This window comes from Peromyscus maniculatus, chromosome 9, assembly GCF_049852395.1.
Source record: "Peromyscus maniculatus bairdii isolate BWxNUB_F1_BW_parent chromosome 9, HU_Pman_BW_mat_3.1, whole genome shotgun sequence".
NCBI classification, from domain to species: Eukaryota; Metazoa; Chordata; class Mammalia; order Rodentia; family Cricetidae; genus Peromyscus; species Peromyscus maniculatus.
Genome location: NC_134860.1, coordinates 43613294 through 43639823, shown reverse-complemented (window position 1 = coordinate 43639823; position 26530 = coordinate 43613294). Strand labels below are relative to the sequence as shown.

The 26530-nt window shown below is 41.9% G+C and overlaps 1 long non-coding RNA gene across 1 annotated transcript; it reads right to left on the bottom strand.

Moving 5' to 3' along the window:
• Positions 1 to 454: 454 nt before the first annotated feature.
• On the bottom strand, positions 455 to 21461 carry LOC143267356 (uncharacterized). Its single transcript, XR_013042353.1, has 5 exons — positions 21302 to 21461; positions 16432 to 16579; positions 15544 to 15575; positions 8883 to 8956; positions 455 to 605 (listed from the first exon to the last, which is right to left on the bottom strand). It is a non-coding gene; the product is annotated as an uncharacterized LOC143267356 (long non-coding RNA).
• Positions 21462 to 26530: the final 5069 nt, after the last annotated feature.

Sequence of the window (26530 nt, the reverse complement as noted above, 5' to 3'; positions counted from 1 at the left end):
CTCAAGCCTTTTCTGCGACCTCGGCCTGCAGCAGCACCGGTCCTGCGCTCAGAGTGTGTGGTCGTCCGAGTGAGCTAAGCAAAGCAGAGACATTGGAATAAAACGGGGAGCAGAAGGTGGCGTTGCAGGAGAGCCTGCCTACGTGAGGCTCTGTGCGTGACCTGGGACCTCTGTAGCTGCATCCGTCTGCTCTTGCTTTGTTTCTGGAAAACGCCTAATTTTCTCTTCACTATCTTTCAGATTGGCTTTTAACAGCATTCCTCTGAACTTCAAAACCCTTACACAACAAAATGAAAATCTGTGAGAAGTCTGTCCTTTGCCAAGCTCAGGGCAAACTGTTTTCCTTTTCTGTGAGATAAGGGAGATAACCTCCTCTACCTGCCAAATTGAAAAATATTTTGAATTTTTGTGCTGTTAATAAGGTACACAAACAGATACAAACCCACAATGCAACTTAACATTCAGAGGTTATTTCAGTGGGAAAGAAAAAGAAAAAGAAAGCACAGGTGACCTGCACTTTAGCTCACATTTTGAAATCGGCATATAAAGACAGAAACTAAGAGGTCACCAGCAGTGTTCAGTTGGTGTTTAAACAGGATCAGCTCCTGAAAAGAAAAAATGGTAGGCACCCATGTTACTGTCTTACAGAGCTAACTGGAGCATTGGGGGTGAGAAAGGAAGAGGAATGGAGTGAGGGAGAACAGATGCTTAACGTGACATAAACTGGTCAGAATGTTGGCTTGGAAGGGTGGCCACCAACTGCTTTATCTCCGTTACAAAATAAGAATAAATAAATAAATAAAAATAAAGAACCGTTTTCCCTTCCTGCCTTCAGAAGAGCGCGGTGTTTAACATCCGTTTAGAAAGTCCCTCTGCCCTCTCAGCACACATCAGGGCCTCTCTCACAAAGGGGAGATAATGTGCTTTTAAGTAAGCAGTCAAGTGCCCACTGCCTTTTGAAACCGCCTGACGAGAATTAACGGCCTTCGCCATCTTCTCCTAAACAACCTTGCCCGGTTTTTCGGGAGGCACCTCGTTTATCTTGAGGTCCCTTTCATCTATTATCTGACTGTAAGCGTGCTCATAGCTCATCAGCTGAATTCTCTTTGACAGGGAAGCTTTATGACGAGTAGCCAACAGCCTAATGTCAGGTCTGAGAGGATCCCGGGGAGGAAGGTGGTGGGAAAACGCTAACCTTCCGCCACTGCCACTCCTTAGCAGCGTTTGCTGAGCCACAGAAATAGAACCCTGACTCATCTCCCTTCAGGAAGGCCGGTCCTCTTGGTTAATACCGGAACGTGTTGCAGCTGGCTTGGTACTTAGCTCAAAAACGCCACTTAAGAGCACCTCACCAGCTGTTCTCGGATGTGGTCACTGGTGTGAGCTAAGAAATTTCCAGTTACTGAGCAGATGAAAGTGACCATCTAAATGTGTTTTATGTGACCGCCAACAAGTCCATTTGCAGATATTTTTGACACAGTCAAGGGGCTAAAGATCTTTATAGTTTGGCCGCCTGGGCCCCAGAAGTTTTTAATTGTTACTCCTGTCTTTTGCCTGCAGGACTAAGGACAGACTTTGCAAGGAAAACAAAACCACCTGGGTTGCAAACACAAAATTTATGGTTTTGAAGAGCCCCAGCTTGGTCCACTGTTATCTAAACATATGTGATGCCTGGACTAAAGACTCCTGTTTGCAGTAACTTATGAGAATCATATTTTAAAACACGTCTAAAGCTGGCTGTACACATTCATAAGTATTTTGAGAACTGAAGCAGACTTTTGAGAAAAGTCCCACCACAGCCTTCAACATTCGTCCTCTGTGAACAGGACAGAGGCTCTTAAATATTATTATTATTATTATTATTATTATTATTATTATTATTATTTATTACATTGACACATAGGGGGGGCTGATGAATAAAATCTTTCCTTCTCCAAACAGCCCGATCAGAGTCTGCCCAGCAGATGAGAAGATCAACTCATTAGGAAATAATCAGCCTAGCTAATCACCTGCTGATTATTTAGAATGTTAAAACAGCTTTTCCTGTCCTGGGGGGAAGCGATGCTGAGAATAATGCCTTTGCTTGCTGAATGCTTAGTTCACACACGCGTGCTTCTGAAGCCCTGAGAGAGGAGCTCCATGAAGGTGGAGGAACCCCGCGGGGCTGTGTCTCAGGTAATATGAATTCAAGAGTAGCCACTGTCTTGTGGGAGAGTTTGTTTCAAACTCCGAAGTCCTTAAAGCTACACCCATGCTGTCCGAATGGTAATCAAGCAATATCTATGTGTTCTTGGGTCCCTCCACACAGTGTGTTTTATATTGTGTAAGTCAGTTGACCAAAAAAAAATATTCTCAGTTCTCCAGGGATGGAAACGACAAAGACGAAGGCCACCCTTCTTCTTACCTGTCACTTCTTTATTTACCCCCAGGACACAGAGAGGACTAAGTGCAAAGCAGTTGGCTAGCCTTTGGAGTCGACCGTGCAGCAAGTTGTGTTTGTTGCTAAGGCTTTTCAGGTTAAGACTTTCATAAAATTACACAAATAAAAATAATTCTCGTGAAAGTATTCACAATGGTAATGATTCTTGGGATGTGCCCAATATGAAATAAAATCATCTATTGGAATGCTGGTGGGATCAGCAACCGGGGCTTCGGGGCTGTTATTATATCTCTGACACTAAAGACAAGCACGCCCGTGTCTATAAAATAATTTGAAAGTACAGCCTCCTGCCCCTTCCATTTCCCCATGCCACCCTCTCTGCACTACAGATGGGTCCCCAAACTGTCAGGGAGCTAAGTACCCCCTACTGTGGGGCTCAGGCAAACATAGCTTGCCATTCCCATCTCCCTTGCAGAGCCTTCTACCAAGAGCATTCCTTCATAGCTCCATCTGCACCTGCGTCAACGCCAAAGCTCTAACCGACCACGATGGCTTTAGCACTGAGGATCTGCCAAGAACAAGCAAAGTTATCTCCGGACACGTCTCCTCTGGCTTTCTCTCGTTTACCTTCTCCCCCTCAAAAGCATTCATACCATGCCTTCCTCCCATGACTCTCTGTGTTCTATCAATAGTACCTCTGACTCCCTGGGATTATGGGTTGGAGAATTTGTTCGACTCTTTCTCCTCCTCTGTTCTCTGCATCTGTCATTTTACATCCCGTTAAGGATTTAAAAGGAAAAATCTTTCCTCTTCATTCCCACATTTACTGTCCAAGGAAAGCCCCCATCAATGCGCATAACTATTACAATTGCCAGACAACTTATTCATGACATAGTAATATGGTGCCATCCATCCTTCTCAACCCTTGACAAAAAATGAGGGGAACAGTATCAGCCCACTGGCCACCTCATCACAGTCTTCCACAGCTGCGGGTCCCTAGCTTATTGGGTTTAAAAATAATAATAATAACAATAAAAACTCTTTCTAGGTCAGATCAAAGCATGTCATGTATGAAGTTGATTGCCATCCTGTAACTCCTACCCGTCGGTTCTGCATCAAGAGGAACTTTAATCCATTCTGCTGGCAAACAACCCTTTGAATATTTGAAACACTCCCCAAGCTGCATCTGCTTATTGTTTTTGCTTCTATCTAATTGCTTCCGCCTCTCTTTGTGTGACTTATTTCTCAGACAATCTTTGTAGGACCCACTGTAGTGACCCACTGTCACAATCCCACCTAAAATGTATGGTGCTCTTGAGTTGAAAATTTTTTCCCCACTTGAAATCCCTTTACACTTACCCAAACACTCCCACACAGGTTTTTGATAAGCTGGAGATAATTTGAATGTCCTGAGATTTTAAGCTGACAAAAATGTTCCTTTTTGCATTCTATTTGTGTCTTTAGGATGACACAATCATTTGCATTTAATACAGACTTGGTGACTGGGCAACTTCAGTTCTTTATGGACAATTGCCCCTCAGTGGTTTGCCTAGAGGAGAAAACAAATCTAGGCTCTTTGAATGTATTATACAAGACAGAAAATCAAGAGAGCTGGCTTTACAAAGCATTGTGCCTTTTAGCACTCAGACACTGTTGGAGTTTTTTGTTGGTTGGTTGGTTGGGTTTTGTTTTTTAAATAGCTACCATCAGAGAAGAACTAAAAGTATTTAAACACACTTGGCAGGAAACAGTCACTCCATTTTCACCCCCACCCTCAAGCCAGTGACCTCCCTTGATCTCTGAGATGACAGTTTGCCAAGTTCCATGAAGATGGCATTCACAAATGACCCCATTAGATTGCCTAAAGACCTTAATTGCCCGAGTCCTTTCACTCAGGTTTCTGAGGTTCACGGAATGTTATCCTTCGGTTACTCCCTTGTATAGGTTCTAGCTATTGTTGCTTTAATCCTTTCTGAATCCCTGAGAATGCAAAGAACTGAAGCAGACTTTGATTCTCCTACTGAATTACAAGATACTTTACATACTTCTGTCACATAGTAATTCCCCCATGTTTACCATTCAACAATGACGTTCACTTTCATGTCTAAACATAGAAGACAAGCACCATTGCCACAAATGTAGTCTTAATGATGGGGAAAAAAAGGATCCCCTACAAAGGACCATGTAAAATAACTTTTAAAAATATCGACCACTTCCTGTGTCATTACACCAGAGTTCAGTCGTATCCCAGTGAACGCTTGAGGCTGAGGGACCAAGTATCCACTCTTCATCTCTAATAGAAAAAATTATCTGGGTTTTTCTTAAAAAATCAAACAGACACACACACACACACACACACACACACACACACACACACACACACACACCTATTTGAATGGCACTATATTAAAGTAAGTCCACGAAAGAACAAAGTCAGTTTATTGAAACTTTAGCTGTCCCTTCATAGTGACATGGAGATCTACTTACATGAAACAGAACTGAGTCTGTGGCGAGAATGAGGAGAGAATGTTAAAATAAAGTAAAAACAGATTAATAAGGTGACCACAAAGGAAAAAAAATCAGGATTTCTTTTACATTTAATTAAGTTATACCAGGATTATAATGCTTTAATTTTCTTGTTTAAAATTTGTAGCAGCCTTGTATTGAGACCTTTTGAATTAAGCTTCTACAGTCCATGAAACTTGGCTATGTGAAGGAAGCCATCTGTCTGTGCTAATGTTTCCTCTACAACGCAGTTTGTTTCTAGTAATAAGCACACCAAGGGCCATGAGGTAGTTTCCTGCCCCTGCGTGCACACACCCACCACCCACAAATGTAAAGGACAGAGGTTTTGCACTCCATCCCTTCCGGAAAAACCAGTATAAATGAAGGAAGCCCTGCTTAGAGGGTAGACTCAGAGAAGGACAGTAATCTTACAGACACACCAAGAGCTTCAAACACTTCTAAGGAACTGTGACAGCATTAAGTAATAAACAATATGCAGCTAAATAACTCACTGTTCTGTGAAACAGATTAATCTTTTCTTCAATCAAAACAGTGATTGAGGGCTGAGATGTGACACCGTGGTCAAACATTAGCCTAGCATGCATAGTACCTTGGATTGGAGGCCCAGCATGAACACACACACACACACACACACACACACACAAAAAAAAAAAAAATCCACCTAGCAAGCAGATAAAACCATGGCAGTTGCAACCATAGTCTATCACCTGATGAGAAATTGGGCTTAAAAGCTTTCCAGGAACACACTAACTTTAATATTTGGAGTCCAAAGGTTCATCCTAGAAGGAAGAAGGGATTCTTAGAAAGTAAAGCAGGGAAATGACTGAAAATTCACTAATTATACTATTTCACACTGCACACGCCATGCCTCACAAAGCCCAGACCTAGGTTCTTCTGCATTCCGGTTGATTGGAAGAACAGTGCCCCAGAGGGATGGCAAGATGGCTGAGCAGTAAAAGTGCTTGCCAGCAAGCCCAAAGACCTAAGTTCAGCCTCTTGGTTCCACACGGTAGAGTGACAGACCCGAACCCCTCAAGTTGTCCCCTGACTTCCTCATGTGCTGTATTCATGCACATATACACTACATAAATAAATAATTTTATGTATTTTTTTAATTTTCAGAAATATATCATAGCAAGCTGATACTATTGAGGATTTTCACTCCACAGGTACAGTAATATAAAAAGTGACCTGCAGGTCAAAGGTGGAGCCAGAAAAAGAGACAGATGTGTTTCATGAACAAAAAGAACAGAATTTAGCAAAGGCTACAGAAGGGATTGTTGTCTTTTTGTCCTTCATGAAGGCTGGGTCTGCCTTGCAACCCTAGGAACTCTGGGTAAAGCCAACCCTTAGCAGGCTATGCAGAGACCACAAGGCAGTCTGTGAAGTCTACAAAGGTCTGGGGTGCTACATGCACTGTAGGCTGCTGAATTTGAGCACTCCCAAATCATGGCTGCTCTTCAGTGAGGACCCAAACAGTGGAATCCCAGCAAGAAGACACTCCACCTATGTGGGAAATAGGAAGGCAGGGAAGAGTATCCGGCCGGGGGCACTCACAAGGGAGGCTTGTGAGTCTTCATATTGCTAGTGATGTTCTCAAGTCCTGTTTTCTGCTTTTAAAAAATTATAAATTTTGTTACACAAGAAAAAAAATAAGTAAAAACATCACATAAAATTAACCAGACCCAAAGTCTATATAATTATATGAATTTCCATGCAGTTAGAATGGGCTTTGGGAACAGAAACTGTGAAGTTTCACATTGTTTTACACTTTTATTGCCAAATATATTTTATGTACCTATACATCACCAAAACAACAACAACCAAAAAATGAGAGAATTGGAACTAGAAAAACAAATCTTCAAATCTTCAAATCTTCTTTTATAACCTATGTCTGGTACCTACATTCAGTCCTTCCTCGTGCGATGGGGACTGGAGAGATATCTCAGCCATTAAGAGCACTTGTTGCTCTTGTCAAGAACCTGGGTTGAGAATCGAACTCACAACCTCTAGGAGAGCAGCAAGTGTTCCTAACGGCTAAGCCATCTCTCCAACCCAATAATTACATTTTCAGCTCGAGCATGTCCTATGTGGTATTTACAATGCATTTACACTTTAAGTTATTAGCTCTCTGGCTAAACTGCTGATTAACGTGTGCATCCTATATTCTATCTAGCCGCTGCACCTGGAGAACAAGATCACCCCCCTGAACTGAGAAGTGCTGCTGGAGCCCTGGTAACAGAGCAGGCAGGATCAGGGGCCCTTGTCCTTGGTGTTGAACTCCAATCCCGATCTCCAAGCAGGCAGCTGGAGAGAGAAGCCACACACCACAGAGAACTGCTGAGGTGAGGTATTAGAACAGCCTCTCTCACCTCCCCACAGACATATTCTGTCTCTTTTAACCTGGGACTCATCTTCAGGGTCTTTCTTCTTGATGCTAGTGGGTGTGGGGCTCCTGACTCCTCGCTCTCTGTTGATGTTGCCTTGTAGGTTTGAATATTGGTGTGGTGTTTGGCGGTGTAGTTTGGGTTTGGAATGTGAATGTTTTGAGACAGGATTTCGTGTAGCCCAGGCCAGTGTTGAACTTGCTAGGTAAAGATGACCTTGACCTCCTGATCCTCCTGCCTCTACCTCCTGTGTGCTGAGATTATTAGCATGTGCCACTATACCCAACTGTTTCTACTTGCATTTTCTTTCCTTAAAATGAGAATTCTGGAGCTGAGGGGGAGGGGGGCTTGGGGTGACTCAGATCCTCGGAGCTTGCTGGCATCCAGCTTGGCTTAAACATCAAGCTTCAGGTTTAGTAGAGACCCTGCCTCAAAACTTAAAGGTGCAAAGTAATAAAAGAAGGGCACATGACATCCTCCTCTGGTCTCTACAAGTGTGCAAACAGGTGCATGCACCTGCACACACACAAAGAATTCCAACATATTTCCCCTTCATCCCCACGTCTTTTTTTTTTTTTCCTCTAAAACCTCTGCCACTTATGGGAGTCATCTAGATCAGCCTCATCCCTGGGTCTCTGTGTTAGGTGGCCCACCCCAGTCCCCCCAGGTTCAGTAGGCCTGAGGTAAGTAATAGGTGCTGCTTTGACTCCATAAGCCCTGATCTGACAGGCCTCCTCGTGAAACTGGAACCCTGTCTCATCCTTTCCCTGAATTCTTCCTCATTCCCCACCCAACCTACCAGGTCTTCCCCTAGGGCCTAGGGTGCAGCCACAACTTCCCATCGGAGAGGAGAGTCCCAGCCTGGTGGCTGCAGACACAGGAGCACGTGGTGTGATCCCACTGTCCTAGTTTACATCTGAAATGTCATCCATGCTTACTTACAAACCTGCTGTTCTGGTCCCAAGGCTCTGGAGCATTTCGGAGGTGGAGGTTGGCTAGCAGAATTAGGCCACTAGGGGCGGGCCTTTGATAGTTACGTCCACTCCTGGTTCCATTCTCCCTCCACCCATGTGAACAAACACTTGCCACCCGCACCACAGAGATCCGAAATCTTCGGAAACCACAAACTAAAAGTCAATCCTCAGCTTTTGAGATTGCTCCTGCCACGCACATTGTTCTAATAACAAGGAAGGGAACTAATCCACCATACAGCCTGACATGAAAGCAGACTTCTGTACCAATCCCCAGGACCCAGGTCCTTGGGAGAACCAGAGCAACCTGCAGGGAGGACAGCTTATACTTCAGATACAGTTGAAGGATTAACACGCCCATGATAAAACAAGTGTCCACTTATGTGAATAAGGCAAAAAGAAATCCAAACTTTTTTTCCATGAACCACTCATTAAAGGACTAAAGTGGGGAGTGGGGTTCCACTTTGGAGGGGGCAAAAGAGAAGAAAGGAAGGAAGGGAGGGAATAAGAGAAGAAGGAGGGGGTCTTGTTTCTAACCCCAACTCTGCCATTTCCTTGGACATGTTATGAGGAGGATCTGAGTCTCTGTTTATCTGTAAATAGAACAATAATACATACCACAGAGAGTCATTGTGAGGAATAGATGGATTAGCACATGCTCGGTCCATTCACAAAGAGTATTCAGTGGGTACCTGTGGGGCGTTTACCCACCACCCCCACAGCTTCCCAGAGTTTTCTTGAGTGCGAGCAGCAGGAAATATTAGATAGAAGGATTTATAGTGGAGAATCTTGTGGAGATAAACAGATAGAAAATAAAGGATAGCCTCGAGAGGGCCTGGAACCTATTCCAACGGGCCCGGACTGTCTCTGGTCCAGGGTTTTTATAGAGACGCCAAGGGGTGGAGCAAAAGACCTCCTCCCCCAGCACAGCCAAGTGCAGACCATCTCAGACACCTGCACTCAGGCCCGTGGTCCTGATCATCCTCTATTTGGACCTGCTGGGTAAAGCCACGAGGAACCCCAGAACGGGCTCCCACAGGTCCCCCCTTCTTAATATATAAAAAAATAACTATTAATGGCTTACAGCAATCTCCATAGCTGTTACACCTCCCAGTATGGGAGTAGAGGATGATATAGATGGCATTTCTCTTTTGAATTAGGTCCAAGGTGACCACAGCAGTCTTAGCTGCCTCAAGCCCTTTCTAAACCAAAACTCTTAAGGGGACTACAAACTTAAAGAATCCCTTAGCTTCATCATTACCATTAACAGGTTAACATAAATATTGCTATACATAGTCACAATTCTCTCAATCTTACAACTCAAAGCAAACTCTTAACAGAACCATTAGAATTAGCATATATGGTGCTAAATATAGTTAACAATTTTCTCCGTCTTACAACTTTAACTCAGTCATTTGAATTTTCTTGTTAACAGAACATAGGAAAAACTTCGATGTATTCTCAAACTTAAACATTTCCTCAATTCCACAAAGCCAGGGTGCATTAATATCAGTAGGTTTCTGAGAACATAATTCAATCTCATAGCTCCTCCTTTTCTTTATAATTTTTAAGCAAAATCTCAAGCCTAGTTAGAAAACCCAAACTTTTCTGTTTAAACAGTTCCATTTGTAACACAAAACCAGTTCCATAAGTAATCCCATTTTTAAATAAACAGTCCCACAAAACAATTCATAAATCTCCAATTAATAAAGCATATATGCATACACAAAATTGCATCTTGATTCTAAGTAGAAATACATTTCTTCATTTAAACAGTTCCATTTTTAACCCAATTCCAGAAAACCGTTCCTAGGTCATTACTATAAGTAAGCTCAAAATTGTCCCATTGCAATGAAATCTCTATTGTTGATTTCATTTAAGTACCAAAATTCAAATGATAAATATTGGTACTAGCCTTCCAAATTTGAAGAAATCCATAACCAAAATGTTTTTGTAATTTTATCTCATTTTAAGTTCAAAAAGTTCAAACAAATAAATTCTGGTATCAGGCTTTTACTTCCAAATATGAAGAGACGTTTTTCAACCAAAACTTTTTGCAGTTAATAATTTTTGTTCAAACAAGCGTCTCTGCAACTTTTGTTCTCACAGACAGACCTTTTTAGTTCTAGTAAGATTTTTAAACCGCACCGTTTTTGCTGTTAGCTCAGGTTTTTCTGTGTTGCGTTGATATTCCACGGATCTCAGCTGCGGATGCCTTGTGCTGGTTCTGGCGTCCGCCATTCTTAGCTTCTTAGCGGCTTCTGGAGCTTTTGAAATCATTTAGACTGCCTACTTCGCAGTCTACTAGGACACTATCTCCTATGTCTCAGGTGTTTTCACCATTTACATTAATAGACTCACACTTAACATTTACATACACTTTTTCGCAAACTCACATATAACATTTTTTGCCTTGCAAAGCATTTAGACTTATATTCAACATTTACACGTTTTTACAAACTCACATACAACATATTAACATCTACTTATTTATACTTTATAGAACTACTTTAGCAAATATATTTCCTATTAATTCTTATATACTTATATTCATTCCATCTTATTTCTTATTTAAACTTACATTTACAACTAGCATCTTACAAGCTTATTACTACATGTCTTAAGACTACCTTATATACTTCTTACAAGCTTATATTCTTAAAGGAACTCTATTGATCTATTTTACAAACTTATATAGGCTACCATCAGCATATATCTAACTTAGCAAACACCTAAAGATTTCTTAACACAGATCTAACAAGACAGAATTTTACAAACTCACATATCTTATATTCGTCTTTCTACTTCTTACTCTTAATTATTATCACCATCTATCAGAAAGATTCTCTTAACTAGACAGGAAGTACGTACATCATTTCTAAAGTTTACAGTTTATAGTTAGCTTTGTTATAAAGCACTGGGATTTAGTGAGTGTTGTCATTATAGAGTTGTGATACTTGTTGCTAGGGGATTGTAACATTCTCAGGACAAAGCCACACCCCAAAGTTGTGAGTGGGCCTTTTCGAACCGGCAGAGATGCACTGTCAGCGGTAAACAGTTTTTAACTAGAGGTTGTCCCTTCACCCAAATTCATAATAGCTCCCCTAAGAACTTCAATTCAAACAAACGTTTCTATCACAGCAGTACTTTTGGTTTGTTCTACTGAAAAACTTTATGCTGAGGGTGAAGTTATCATATTTAGCTGCTGTAAAGCTCTTCGCCAATACTGCACAGCTATTAGGTGATATAAGGTATTTTTCTAAAGAAGCTAGTAAAGCCAAAAGTGGCACAGCTCTGAACTCTTATTTCCTCACTGTTTGCATTAACCAGTGACAAAACCTCAGAAGCACTAATCGAGCCACTATCATTCTGGTTCCTTTAGAGGAACGTCATTGGAGCTGACTTTTCTTAGTTCCACGCTCCTTACCAGACACTCCAGTAACCACCGAGCTTCATTCTCCTCTTGTGAAAAAACACAAACATGTCCTCAACCCCCTATTAACGCAGGATTGGGACCCTTCCATAATCCCGAGCAGGGATCTTTCCATTTCACTTGAGTTTCAGGATTTAGTATTTTCACTTCATTAGCTTTAACTCCTGATGTTATCAGCAGCGGTGATATTTAGCATTGATTTCTTATAAGGAACTTTCAGGTAAAGCAACTCTTTTGTAAGACAGCTAGATTTTCTGAAGTTTGTTTCCCATCTATAAAGCAGTCATTTCCTTTTTGAATGCCTGTTTCCTTGTCTCCTTATTAGATTTGCAAAGGAATTACTCATTGCAGGCAGTTTGTTCAAAAGGCAAAGAACTTTAATTTCAACGTAAGTTTCTTCACATCTAAGACAACGTTCAGTGTATAAACTGCTTTCCCTTATTTTAAGGATTTTAAAGTGGCTTATTTGCTCTTATAGGTAGCTTTTTGTCAACCAACTACCGTAAAAACGTTGCACAGCTATTAGGGTAAATAAGGCATTTTACCAACGGAGCCCCAAACCACGAAGCACCTAGTTCCGTATCCTTTCAATTTGTTATTGGAACTGACATTTAAACCCTTAGATGGTTTTCCTCCTTATTCTTTTTAAAGGCTGTATTTTAAGTTTACCATGAACGTATTTTTGAGCTGACAAAAGTGTTTCAGGGCAATGTCGCCATCTTTAGGGGAAAAACTACCTTTCCCAGAATGCATTTCCCTTATATCAGTCCATAATAATATCAGTCCCTTATATCAGTCCCTTATATCATTTTCCATATTTCTTATCGGGTTTGAGAGTCAACTGGTTCTCTTTTACCAGACTTGCTTACAAATTCTTGCCCGGGAGGTTTGAACAAAGTTTTTTGTTTTTACAATGGGAGATTTGAACAAGCATTTTACATTTTCAGCTATGGGACATTGGGAGGTTTCTATTTTCCTCAGCTGGCTTTAACAGGTGTTTCAACTTCATTTGACACTGGCCCCCGAATCAGAACCGCACCTGCCTCATTAGCCGGCATTGAGGCTGGCATTTCTGAAAGCAACTTTCCTCGGGGCTTGTGTTTGCCTTAGCCAGTCAGTGAAAAACATTTGCAACAGAGCTTTTCCATAGCTCCTTCAGAGAGATTTTCTCCCACTGATCTTATTCTCATTTTTCTTGTTCCTTCCCCGCCAGATGCAGAGCCTTCAGGTATCTGCGGCTCTGTACCTCTGCTAGCTGCCTTTGGAGGTAGGGGCTTTCTTTTTCTCCCCCTGAATCTGCCTCAAATTCTAGCAGCTTTGTCAGGTCATGCATTTTCTGGGGAGGTATCTGTCCCCTCTCTCTTCAGAGTCTTTCTCCCAGACAGTTCCCAGTTTGGTCTCAATTTATCCCCTCTACCCCAGAAACGGTTTCCGACACTAGAGCAGCGGCTTTCCCTGCTACTGAAGGTAGGGGCTTTTGTCCGTTTCTGTTTTCGGGGTCTGTGCGGTTTGCATACAGACTGAAAATCTAACAAGGGAAGTTTTTGCCATTTCTAAACTCCCATTAGGACAGGTGCTTTGCCTCATCAGGCCTTCACCTGGCCCAGTCCCCCAGTGGGTTGCATTTGCTTGTCTGGGTGCTCAAGGACAGAGTTTATGCCAGAGGCAATCGCCCCTCAGGGCTACACTCCCTCATCTCAGGGAGTCAGTTGAAACAAAGCTTTTCTCAAAGAGGTGCTTTCTCTGACAGAAAAGAAAGCTTTACTCCTGGATAGTCCTGTTCTGCCCTGGCTGGGCTCTTTCCCCAGACAGCGTTCTGACCCAGGAGCACAACTGCTTCAGACACAGTTCAGCTTTACTGTTTTCCCAGAAAGGTCCTTTCTCTGATAGGAAACTTTTTCTCAGATTTCTTTTTGCAGTTGTGGACCTATCAACCCGGGACTTGTAGGAAAGCGCGCAACTGTGCCGTTCCCACCGGCTTTAGCTTTGTTTGTTCATTAGCAATCTTCCCCTGGGTCCTGCACCTTCCTGCCTCATCTCTGTGCTCCAGGAAGTTTACAACTGCAGGAACCCTAGTATCCCCGAAATGCACTCCAACTCAGAGACGCTGGCCAGTCGCCTCTGGGTTTTTGCTCAGAAGTGAGGATACAATGCTAACAGTTTGCATTGCTTCAGGGGATCTTAGCATTAAGACAATTAGGAACACCTTTTCATTCTGAAATGCTCAAACAAAACCCTTGTTGCCTCAGCTCTGCTGTAACTGAAAAGCTTGGCTTTTTTGCTTTTTTCAGGTCAAGTTTCCTGCCCTTTTGGGCTCTCTGTAGCTCTTTACCCTTACTCTCCCAAGCGTTTCCTTCAGGGTACTCTGACCCACTGTCTTTTACTAGCTTGAAGAAACAGAGCTTAGAAAACATTTTTAGAAACTTGTTCCAGCCTCCTGCATTGCAGGGAGGATTGTTAAAGCTTGAAAACTTAGAGAGGTTTTGCTGTCTTACATTTGTTGTTTTCCCTTAGAGCTAATCACAGGTGGTCCCCCTACTAATATCTTCAGGTGATTCTAATTTTTGTCATCTCCCAGAAGGACAAATTTAGTTTTTAAGTTTAAGAGAGCTTTTGAGAAAGATTAAGGCTTTTTAGAGATTTTTTCCCCCAAATTTTCCAAGAAAAGCTTTATAGTTTAAGAGAGATTTTTTTCCCCCAGGAGAGAGACCAACTTTTCCCAAAACTTCCCAACTTTAAACTTTGACTTCTTACACCCCCATTTTTGCCTCAGGGAGAAATTACTTTCTCCTGCCGCTTGGATTTAGCATTTCAGCTGTCCCCAGGTCAAAAAGCTTCCATAGGAAACTTTTCCTTCCCCATAAGCTCCAAGAAGAGCTTTTTTACTACCCGAAAAGCCCAAAGAAAGATTTTTTCCCCAGTTTGCTTTCAAAGCCCCCAAAGTTAGAAAATTGAGTTTTTCTGTCTAGTTGCCTTACTTATTTTTTCCTACACAATCTTATACTTCTAAGTTTTTCCTAAACTATATTACTACCCTATATCTTATACTTATCACAGATAGAAATTGAGAAAGGGATAGAAGATAGAAAATTTTGACAGAAGAGAATTTCGCTGCAGCATCGGACATCCTTCCAGTCCGCTTTCCTTTTCTCTCGAGGATAAAACCCCTGCCTTACCAAAAAATATATATAAAAATATATATATTCCATAACACCGGCATGCCTTTCCACTGGCAGGGCTGACTCAGCACTTTCACCAAAAACTCTGTATTAAAACTATTATTTTCCTTTATCTTTAGTCCCTATTACTTTGTCTTTAGTCCCTGTTCATTTGTCTTTAGTCCCCTTATTTTTTGTTCCTTTTTTCTTTAGTCCCTTTTTTCCCCTTTCTTTAGTCCCTTTTTTCCCCTTTCTTTAGTCCCTTTTTTTCCCCTTTCTTTAGTCCCTTTTTTTCTTTAGTCCCTTTTTTTCTTTAGTCCCTGTTCACGGCGCCATTCTGTGGGGCGTTTACCCACCACCCCCACAGCTTCCCAGAGTTTTCTTGAGTGCGAGCAGCAGGAAATATTAGATAGAAGGATTTATAGTGGAGAATCTTGTGGAGATAAACAGATAGAAAATAAAGGATAGCCTCGAGAGGGCCTGGAACCTATTCCAACGGGCCCGGACTGTCTCTGGTCCAGGGTTTTTATAGAGACGCCAAGGGGTGGAGCAAAAGACCTCCTCCCCCAGCACAGCCAAGTGCAGACCATCTCAGACACCTGCACTCAGGCCCGTGGTCCTGATCATCCTCTATTTGGACCTGCTGGGTAAAGCCACGAGGAACCCCAGAACGGGCTCCCACAGGTACCAAAGCTCTCTCCCTTCTTCCCCCTTTTCTTCCTGGAACACAACAAAGATCTCTGTAACCTTCCAGAGCAGAGAGCTGTTTCCCCTCTCAGGCACCCCCCACCCCCAACCCACTCATTTTCCCAATCTGTCCCCTTCTCTGGCCCTACCCTTCTAATTCTGTGCCGTCATTCCTTCGCCTCTGTGAGACGGTCTAAATTTCATAACAATTCAATCAAGCTCAATTAATGGAATTTTAAAGGGGCCTGGAAAATCAGTACTATATTAAATTATGAATGCAAAATCTAGAGCAAAACAAACCTCATGCCTCAGAGCAAGAGTTTATGCTTTTAATGTGTAAGGAAGCCATTTGTCCTTGGCCCCAACCCAACCTTACCTCAAGCAGCCAAATCCAGCCTTACCCAAGCATGTAGATTCATTGTGGAAATATGGCTGCCTTCCTCCATATTGAAACAGCTATTGGTTAGCATTGGGAGGGAGAGGGAGTTAAACACTAACCTGGAGATCTAGGACAGGGTACAGTCTGCTTTAATGTCTGGGCAAGAGTTTAATCACAGTTATCTTAGCCACCAGGTGTACCTTAATCAGCACGCCAGCTCTGGAGGTCCTGAAGAGATGGTCTTACCCTCCCACTGTTATTATTGTGCATCTTACTTAAAGGGATTTGCTAGGCTACTAGAGGAACATGATTCCCAGGCCTTTGTCACAACAAAATCTCTTCTATGAATTGAATGAGTCAGCCAGTTATCACAGCTGGTGGTACTAAGATAAACAGTGTATAAAAATGTGACTCTCTACTGACTTCTGTCATAAAACAACTCTGCTTATTATTATCATTATTATTATTATTATTTAAGAAATTGTCTGTCTCGAACTATAACCACATTACCTTTCCTATGATCACTTTGCATGACTAGTTTCAATAGCATCACTGGATATCGACATTTGTAAGAAAGTATCTCTCAAGTACTTTGACTTTTTTTTCTTAATGCTTGAATTCCTATGGTATTGCTTATCTCGGGAAGCCAAATTCTTTCCTGTAACGTGCAAGTGCTGGCTCTTAAAGAAAATTAGCAATGTAATGATGAACATCTCCATGACATTGTAACAAGTGAGAACTCTTCCTGTATTTTTTTTTCTCCTAATAGTGCTGACTAACGTCATCAACCCCAAAATGGCAACTATTATTTCCTTCCTAAATGGAAAAGGAAGACAGCGGGGATTCAGCCTCTCCAAAATCATTCATCTTATATCAGTGGTTCTTTGGCTCTTTGAAGGATGAATGACCTTTGCTCCCTTCAGAACGGTGCCTGTAAAATGATGGAAACACTAAATTGCCTAATGGCTCTTTATGGCTTTTCCAACGTCTCGAGCCATTTGATGAGTCTCTCCTTTCTCCTCCTTTTTCTGCCACAAGAACTCTCCTGGAGATTTCTTTGTTCCTCCCTTTCTAGTTCCTCCTAAGTCTCCGTACAGGAGCCCTTCTCCCCCTTCCTGCTCTCCCTGGCAGCAAAGCGTTTGGAGCCATGATTCCACCCTCCTCCAGCATCTACTGGAAACTCCATCAGATGGCTTCAATTACCACCTGAATGCAGATGATTCTCAAATCTCCAGGCCCAGCCTTGACCTCTCACCCTCTTTTCAGTCCTGCATTTCTTTCTGTCTGCAGAATATCTCTACTTGGGTGTCCCATCACCTCCTAAAACTAAACATGTCAAAAGCCCAGCTCATTATCTCTCCACGTGCCCCTTCATTGTCTCTCTCTTTCTCCGGGGCCATCAATAGCACCCTAGCTTGAGGCTGCAATCCCTGAGATCTTCCGATGGGCCTAAGCACCCTCCACCACACACACACACACACACACACACACACACACACACACACACACACACACACACACACCTCCAGGTCTCTAAACCTGGGTAGGTTTCTGCCCAGGCATCCCCACTCAGCTGAACACCACCGTGACAACATTGTGATCTCAACTGGTTTTCCTTCAGGGTTGTTGTTTTTGAAACTCTACTTTCCTATTCACTCAGCTGTTGACAAATTTTTAAAGACCACTGGCATAGTCCATTCCTTGGATTGCCTTGACATCCGGAGCCCTCAGAACTGACAAGAAAATCACATCTGTGCCTTCCTCTGACTCACTACTCTAAATTATAGAAAATAGGACACTGCATATTTGTAAACCGTTTTATTTCCTAACATAATTGATAACTGTGCTTGCCAATTAAATAGCAAATAATTAGTAATTAGCCGGAGAGACTGATAAAGTAGAAGTTTTAAGTGATTATTTCTATTTTAATTTCTATTATCCACCCCCAAAGTCATCACCATCCTATGCCCAGAACTTGATTAGGTGTTGCTCTTGTGACCTCCTCTCTCTCTCTGTCCCACTATAAGACACTAATTACACTGTCGTGATGGGGACTTTCTTCCAACACATCGGACACTCCAATAAATTTAATCATGTAGGCTCACTTAATCCTTCAGCCTCCCAAGAACTAAATATACAAATTGGCATGATTTCTGTAGCTACTAATTGTTCAAACTGGCTTCCCAAGTGAGGGAGACATTTGCTCCTTCCATGGAAAGTCTAAGGGTGATTTGGGTTTCTGTCATAGCTTGCCCACCACTCTCGGCTCTTTTTTTCTACGGTTCCCTCTGTTCAATTCTTCTCTGCATGTTGAGCTTGTCATCAAGTTGACCACCTCACAATTTTTTTTTAAAAAATGCTATCGCAAATAATCAGGCTTATATCCTTCTTTATTCCTAGTCAGAGACATAGATTATAGCAAAGCATATGAGCAAAAACAGTTCTTTCCAGCATGCCTACCGAACTGTGAATTATTTACACAACCTTGATACATTCTTCAAAGCAAGGTGGAGCAGTACAATGCTTGGCTGAGGCAAACCAAGGCTTACTTCCAGATCCAGAGGTAGGGTCGGTTCCAGCTGTTGTTCCAGAGGTGGGGTGGCTATATTGTCTCGGCCTTTGCCATGGAACACTGACCATCACAAAGCTAGCAAGTGACGTTAGATCCAAACGTGAGCTAGCCACATGGTCACATCCACTTCAAGGTGGCAGAGAAGCAGACCCCTTCTGTGTGCCAAGAAGTAGAAAAATCTAGAAACAAACTGCCTAAGACACAGGCCCTGCAAGATTCATTACTGGTGATCTTGAAGGAACCATATATGAGCTTCCAGGGCCCTTGAATGGGACATGTTTTTCTGTCTCTTAAACATCCTTTTACCTGTTCAATGAAGAGGAAAGTCCCCTTCCTTCCAGGTTCTACCCTCTGTGACATCCACCCTACCGTATGTCTGTTAGGTGCCCTAAGCAAAGTCACTTCAGTCACAAGTCAGAGATTTCTAGGGTTAAGATCTTTATCACTGGGGGAGCTGAGAATTGGAAATGTAGCTGAGAAGCCCTTGGTGTCCAGAAGAGGACTGCAAGAAGACAGATGTGGCCAGATGCAGAGGCAAAGCCTTCAACTGAAGAAAGAAGGTTCCAGAGGAGTCAAGGGCAACACACAACACAGAAAATGGGCCCAATGTGTAGCAATCTGTGAGAGGCATGCTGTAGCATGTGTGTGCATCAGATTAGAGTACACACACAAACTTGTCAACTTAAGGGTCAATTCTGTTCATGTTCATAATCCTCAAAACCTAGAACAATATTTGGAACAGAATGAAAATTCAATCAATGCTAGATAAATGAATGTATTTTCAATTGACTTTTTCTTTGTCAATTTCATTCATGTATACAATGCATTCTGATTGCTGTCTCATTCCTTCACACACACACACCCTAAGTTCCTTCCCATCTTTAATGACCCCTCCCTTCTTCCTATAAGCCTCTTTCCAGTTCATGTCTTTTTTCTTTGTTTTGTGACCTGGGGTTTATCCAGGGCCATCTGTATAATGACGGGCTTGAAGCCATCCCCTGGAGCCTGGTAAGCTCACCAGTAGATTCGTAACTGCCACAGTGACTTCCCTTTCCAGAACCCATCAGCAGCCAGTAGCTCAGTGGGGAAGGGCAGAGCACTCATGGTCCCTTCCCATTTCCACTCCTGACTGTTGACCGGTCCATTTTCGTGCAGACTTTATTCACTGCCACTCACTACACAGAAAGACTTCTTTGATTACGGGTGAGAGAAGCACTTATCAATAGACTAACATAAATAGTTAGAAAGCAATTTGAGGCTATGTTGATTTAGCTAAACAACAGAGGTAAATTAGTGTCAGATTGGGATTTATGGAAGTGTCATGGAAATAAAAGAAAGAGGAGACTGACCTCTACAGGCACAGTCTGTCCGTTAACCAGAACAATGAAGGGCACCAGTCTCTCCAGAGAAGTGGAGACTGTATGCGTAGGTGCAGGGGACTTGGAGTTTTATAGAACAGAAACAGGAACTTTGGGGGTAGAAGATTCCGTTTGCAGATCCATTCTCCTGCAGCCTCAGAGTTGGAAATACCAAAAGTACATCAGTCTTCTTATCAGGAGGTTCCCAGATCCTAACACCCCAAAGATGCTGCTACTAGCGTGTCAATTTTCCTGCTCAGAGATTCTCGGCTCATCTGAGGCTCTCAGGTCATTAACCCCTCACTTATGGCCTAGCACCCCCCCAGGCATGGGTTTTTAACTCAATTTATAGTGCCAAGGATAAATTGCAACCTGTGGAGCAGGCCTCGAGTCCAAACGGAGAGTGGTTGGTTACCCCCGTAATAGTATGCCGTTGTTGCGTTAGTGGGCATATCTTGCCTGATAAACTAGTATTGTAGCTCATAGGATTCATAAGGCTGCTGATGTCTTTTCTCCCCCAGAATTACCTTCCGGTGCTATAAAAGCTAGGCCAGCGTGGAAGAAGCTATCAACTCAGTTTCAGTGGATTTTAAATAATGGAAGACGAGAATAAAAGTTGTTGTATATCCATTGTAAATAAAGAACTGAGAAGGTGGAAACTATAGTATAAAATTCAATTTGTCTTTCATCAATATGAATTACAATATTTTATAGGGCCTGCTTACCACCTGTGTCTAATTACAGTGCAGCTCAATAATGACTATTATTATATATGTGTCAGATGAGCTTTGCTATGTGCTTTATTTGATGACAGCAAGCTTCATAGTCTATTGCTCATGTAATGTATCTATTTGTGTAGCTTGCTCATCTGTTTCCATCTTAAAAATTTTAAAGACAATATTGTTCATTGACCAGGCCCTCAACTGACTCAACCAGAATTGAAATTTAGTTGTGTGGACAATTACAAAATACCAATCACTAATACTGCCTTCTAGTTAAAAGGCTGACCCTGGAGTTCTCCTAATTCTTAACTCTTGCAGGATATTTAAAAAAAGAAAAAAAGGTGACCCTTGTTTGTTATGGACAGGAGCTCCAACGATGTATTGGGCATTAAGCCTCTTTAAACAAATGGCCTGACAACCCCATCCCTCTGTCCTCACTTCCCCAGAGAACTAAGCCTTAGTCTCTGTCCTCACAGAGAGATGCCTTTCAGTTCTCACTTGATTTAAGTTCCTTGCCAGAGGCCTTTGAAATCTCTTTATGTGCATGTGTCTTTCCCCAGAGTCAACAATCGTCTATGGTATCAACATTCCCCCAACTGCTCCTCCCTGTCCACTCCCTCTCTCCTCACTCTACGTGTTTAACCCTCAAGTCCTACTGGTTCCTTCTCACCTGAAGTTTGTCAGGTGTACCTCTCTCCCTCACAGTTTCACCATCCAGGGCAGCTTACCTTAGCCAAGGTCCAGTAAACTGACCGAAGTCATTCACTATACACAACTGCTGACCCAATACAGAAAAACACAAAAGAGGACCCAAAGGAGGAGCATTAAGACATCCCAGCGGTAAGAATTCTAAGAACATCTCCCACTCCTAAAGCTCTGGAATACAGAGAAGATAGAAGAATGGCTTCATGGGGGTGAAAACGTAGAACTTTGAGCAAAGGATCATCTGAGCTGCAGCGGCTTCTTTGGGATGTGGGGGTGAGGAGAAAAAGCTACTTTGAATGTTGGGGGAACTACTATCTGGACTCACTGGTTGCTGCTCCTGGAATCAAGCTCTACCAACAGGTTGTATAAAGAAGTAGGCTGCCTCCCAGGAACAGGAAGCAAATAGAAAACAGGAGACGGGAAGAGCAGCTTTAGCATCCCCTGACAGCAAAGCTTAGGGGCCAATTGGCAAAACTGAATCAGAATCCTCACTCAGTGCGTCTCGAGGACTATCAGAGAGCAAGCTTGCTCCTGAAAGATAAGAAATGGCATGCGGTGACATTGTGATTGAAAGTTACTTCCTTTCACCCAGATTCATATTTTCATAAGTCCTCCTGGCTTAGGTCCAGATGCCAAACCACAGTGCTGCTGCTTCTTCAGGCTCCCAACTTCATGACTCAACACAAGACACCCTTCTTGAATCAATTTGTCTCTTGACTATTATATCTTATTATAGCCAATGTAAATTATACCCTATGGACCCTGTAACCCTCAACTTCCTCACAGGACCACTTCCCGTGGGCCTTGGGATTGTTGTCACTTGTCAGTGAGGTGAGTTTCAAGGTCCCCAGCAGCCCAAAACTCTCTGCTGCAATTTACAGAGAGTAATCGGTGACTCCAGCTCAGGCAAAGCCCTGCTGTGGAGTTTTCTCTACCAAACTGAGGGAAATCCACCTCTTCCTCAGGAAGGAACTCTTCCTGAGGAAGATCAGGAAATGCTGCAGCTGAAGACAATGAGAACACAGAACTGAAAACTCCTTAGCAGAAGCTGGAGAAGGAAGTACTAATGGAGCCACACCTGAAGATGGCCAACGTTTGTCTCTGTCATGGCGACTCCCAGGGTCCACCAAGGAAACAAGAAGACACTCGGGCTCCCGTGGCTTTGCTCACAGACACTCTGCTGTGTGGAATTTCCATTTTATTTCTGACCATGATAGCAAGTATTACACTTTTTTCAGGATCAGCTTTTACATTCACTTATTCCCAGTAGCATGTTTACCAAGAAAATATGCCTTCTAAGCAGAAAATAGAATCACTGTAAAATTAAGTGTATTTCTTCCTTGCCCACAGCAAATCTTAAACCCAAAGATATCAAATTTCATTTTTAAACTGTGTAGTATTTAAAGTCTGATAATACGTTATGATATTTTAAGGGGTAATGGACGCATAATATTCCTGTTAGAAATGCAGTTGTTATTTATTCATAATTATACACAGTCATGCATTTTTTCCATATGTTTACATCGTACTGAATTTATTATGCTATGAGCTCTTGCACCAATAAGCCATGTCTGAGAAATTCAAACAAAGAAATGTACAGCAGACATCTTCATCTGCCCACCACACAGTATATAAAAACTTCGTTCGTATGCACTCTTATAATTTTGCAGTCTTTTCAAAAATTATAATAAGCCAAGTGTGGTGGTGCACTCGTTTAATCTCAGCACTTGGGAACCAAAGGCAGGCAGATCTCTGTGAGTTCAAGGCCAACCTGATCTACATAGTGAGTTCCAGGACAGCCAGAGCTACATAGAGAGATCCTGTCTTGAAAGAAAAAAAAAAAGCAAACAAAAAATATATAAAATTAAATAATAATTGAAATTATTAAAACAAGAGTTGGATTTTAAGCCTTCCGTGGGCCTTCACATTTCCAGCTGCAGTATGCCGTTAAACAAACTTCTTCACAATCGTGTCAGTTTGCTTCTTAATTACATAATCCTCAACAAAATTTTGCAAGGAAAACACATTACTTTCAAGAAAGTATATCTCTCAGGGTCTGAGAGATTCCTTGTTATGATTCTGGGTCCCCAAATGAAAATTTCCACTTCACCAAGATTTTCTTATTTTTATCTAAATTATCTAACCTCCCGTGGCTGCCTCAGTAACTCACTCAAGTACACAGGAGGGCAGGCACCATACCTGCCACCTCAGGTAATGCTAACATTATTGTCTAGAAGTAGCTGGCAGGTCCTGTGGAGAGATGCTGTAGGCTTCTGCCATGGATATATCGTCACAAATGAGCTACTTCTTGTATTTATAAACAGTCTAGAGGAAAAAGCACCAGGCTGGAAAATGGCTGCTTCGGGAGGAGGATTTGAAGGAAGAGAGCCCAGGACATTTTTCCTTATACAGGCTATGCTTTCTTGAACCATGTAGGTTTTACTATAAGGTCAATCAATGCACACATTCACAAAGTTTTTCAAAACAACACAGAATTATTGTCTTTGAGTTCCATAATTTAGCCATCCAGTATAAGTCTTAATGAGCTTAAAAGCTGGTGTCAGCAGAGCTGAGTTTCCTTCAGAAATGGAGGGAAGAGTGCATTTCCTGGCTGCGGCAGCCTTTCCTGGCTACTAGAAAGGGCAACCAGGACTGGAGCATCGTTCTCAGGTCTCTCACACACGGCTGAACTTTCACTTCTGACTATCTGCTCCAGCTTTACGATTGCACTGTCCCAAATATAATCGAAAAGACTCCCCATTGCAAGGCCAACATATTACTCATTTTAATTTACCTTTACCATTTAGCGTATTCACATGTTCTGGGGACTAGAAAATGAATGTATTTGGGGAACTAGTACTCTTTACTGTGCCTTGAAACTCGTCATTTGATTCCAGGCATTGCTGGTAACTCCAACCTAAATTATCCTGTAGAAAGAGTGACCATTAAATTATGAAAATCTGATCCAAATTATGAAATTTTGCACATTTTAAAATTTAAAATTTGCAATTTTTTTTAAAGATTTAAGTTAGGAGTTTTTTGTTTGGGGTGTGTGTGTGTATACTATGTGAATGTAGGTATCCTTGGAAAACAGAAGAGGGCATCAGATCCTCTAAAGCGGGCGTTACAGACAGTTGTAAATCACCTGATGTGGGTGCTGGGAATGGAACTAAGAATTTTCTGGAAGAATAACAAGTGTTCTTAACTGCTAAACCATCTCTCCAGCCCCACATTCACAACTTCTAAGAGAAAAATTAATCAGAGATTCCAAATTCAAAGCGATAAAATTACAGAGTTAAAATGGACATCAGAAACAGTCCAGTAAAATACCATAAACTTGATTAACTCTTCTCAGAAATGTACAAAAGTTAACTATTTGCACAAGAAAAGAAAATTAAGTTAAATAGATTGATTTGATGGCCAGCTGGTCTTTACTTAATTACAAGTATCAAAGGATTTCTTTTTGTGTCGATTTAAAAGGGAACTTGCTGTCCTTAAAAGTTTGTGTTTGAGTTTGTCTGCAGCTAAAAATTGCTGGAGCCTGTGCAAGGCAGCCCAGTGTACATTTTGGCGCACGCCCGCGCGCGCGCGCAGCTGAACATTTGAACAGGGCAGAGATCAATGGGAAGCCCATTATCCTTGGGTTTGGCCAAGTGTTTAAACCTGTTTGGGTTTAAGTATTCAAGATGATGAAATGTTAGCCGGTCTGAGACTGCCTCAGCCTTTTTTCAGGTGCAATTCCGACAGCTGTGTAAAGGATTTATGCAGGTTTGGAGACATTCAAACACAGGTGTAAAAGATAAAAGGCGAGTGGAACAAACGCTCCAAGGTCATCTTTCCATGCTCGGCTGTCTCGTTTAGCGTCTGCTGATTCCAGTGCCCGTTAATGCAACATCTATCTTCTGACTCACCCCAAAACACCACCTTATTTTAATTTATTGATGATAAAGGGTAACATTTTTAACAAAACTGTGCCCGGTTCTTCTCCCTTTACTCAACTCTTTCCTTCTCTGAAGTTTCATCCATCTTTTCTCCCCCATCTTCAAGTGGATTCCTCCCCCTCCCTCAGAATCTCTGACCTATAGATGTATTTAACAGATCTTACCCAAAATGATGCAACAAAATAAGTTATATAATCACTGTATCACGCTCTAACTCGAAGGCTTAATATTTTCTGCCCTTAGTAGAATGCAAGGTCTGGAAAGGGGTAGAAAACCATCTGCTCTGTTCCATGTCTCTCTGAACATAATGTTTTATTGACTGATGTTAGGCAGAAGATAATCAGGTGCCTAAAATTTTAAGCTTTAAAATTTTATATGCTAAGAAAAATGTTAATGTTAAAAAAATGTTGTCTTATCTGAACTAGCAAGATGACCCAATGGGTAGAGGTACTAACATACATCCCTGGGTCCCACAAGGGAGCAAGAGTGAGCCTATTCCTGAGAGTTGTCCTCTGATCTCCACACTCATGTGTCCCTGCATTCACATACACACATGCACAGGATGGATAGATAGATAGATAGATAGATAGATAGATAGATAGATAGATAGATGATAGAATAATAGATAGATACATAGATAGATAGATAGATAGATAGATAGATAGATAGATAGATAGATAGATAGATGATAGAGTAATGGATAGATAGATAGATATAGATGATAGAATGATAGATAATAGATAGATAGATAGATAGATAGATAGATAGATAGATAGATAGACAGACACTTAGAAGGATCTTACCTGAGTTTTACTTTATTCATAATATGTTAATACAAGAACTCAGAATGAATCAATGAGATTAACCAACCCTCCCCAAGTTTTTCTAAAGCAACATTTACACCCCAAGACAACTATGGTCTCACATTGCAATAGACAAAAGTCATCTGACAAATGTCACAGCCATGCCAGACAACACCTAGCACACAGGGAGTCAGGTCTTCATAGAAGGAGTATGGTGATAGAATCACTGTGGCTGTCCAAATTTGTTCCAAAGCTCAAACATGTCACAGTAGCCTCAAAGTCTTCTGAAGTCCTTGGAAGTTCTTGGGGTCTTGTATTAGGAACAAGCAGTAACACAGAAAAGGAAAAACTCGGGGTCCCTGTGTACCCATTTTTGAAAGCTGCAATTCTACACAGGAGTCAGGATCCTGGATTCCAGATGCAGTCACCAGTTACACAATTCCAGAAGGGGAAAAAAAAAACCCAACTCCCAAGCCTCTACCCCCTTATATAAAGTATGAATAATAGG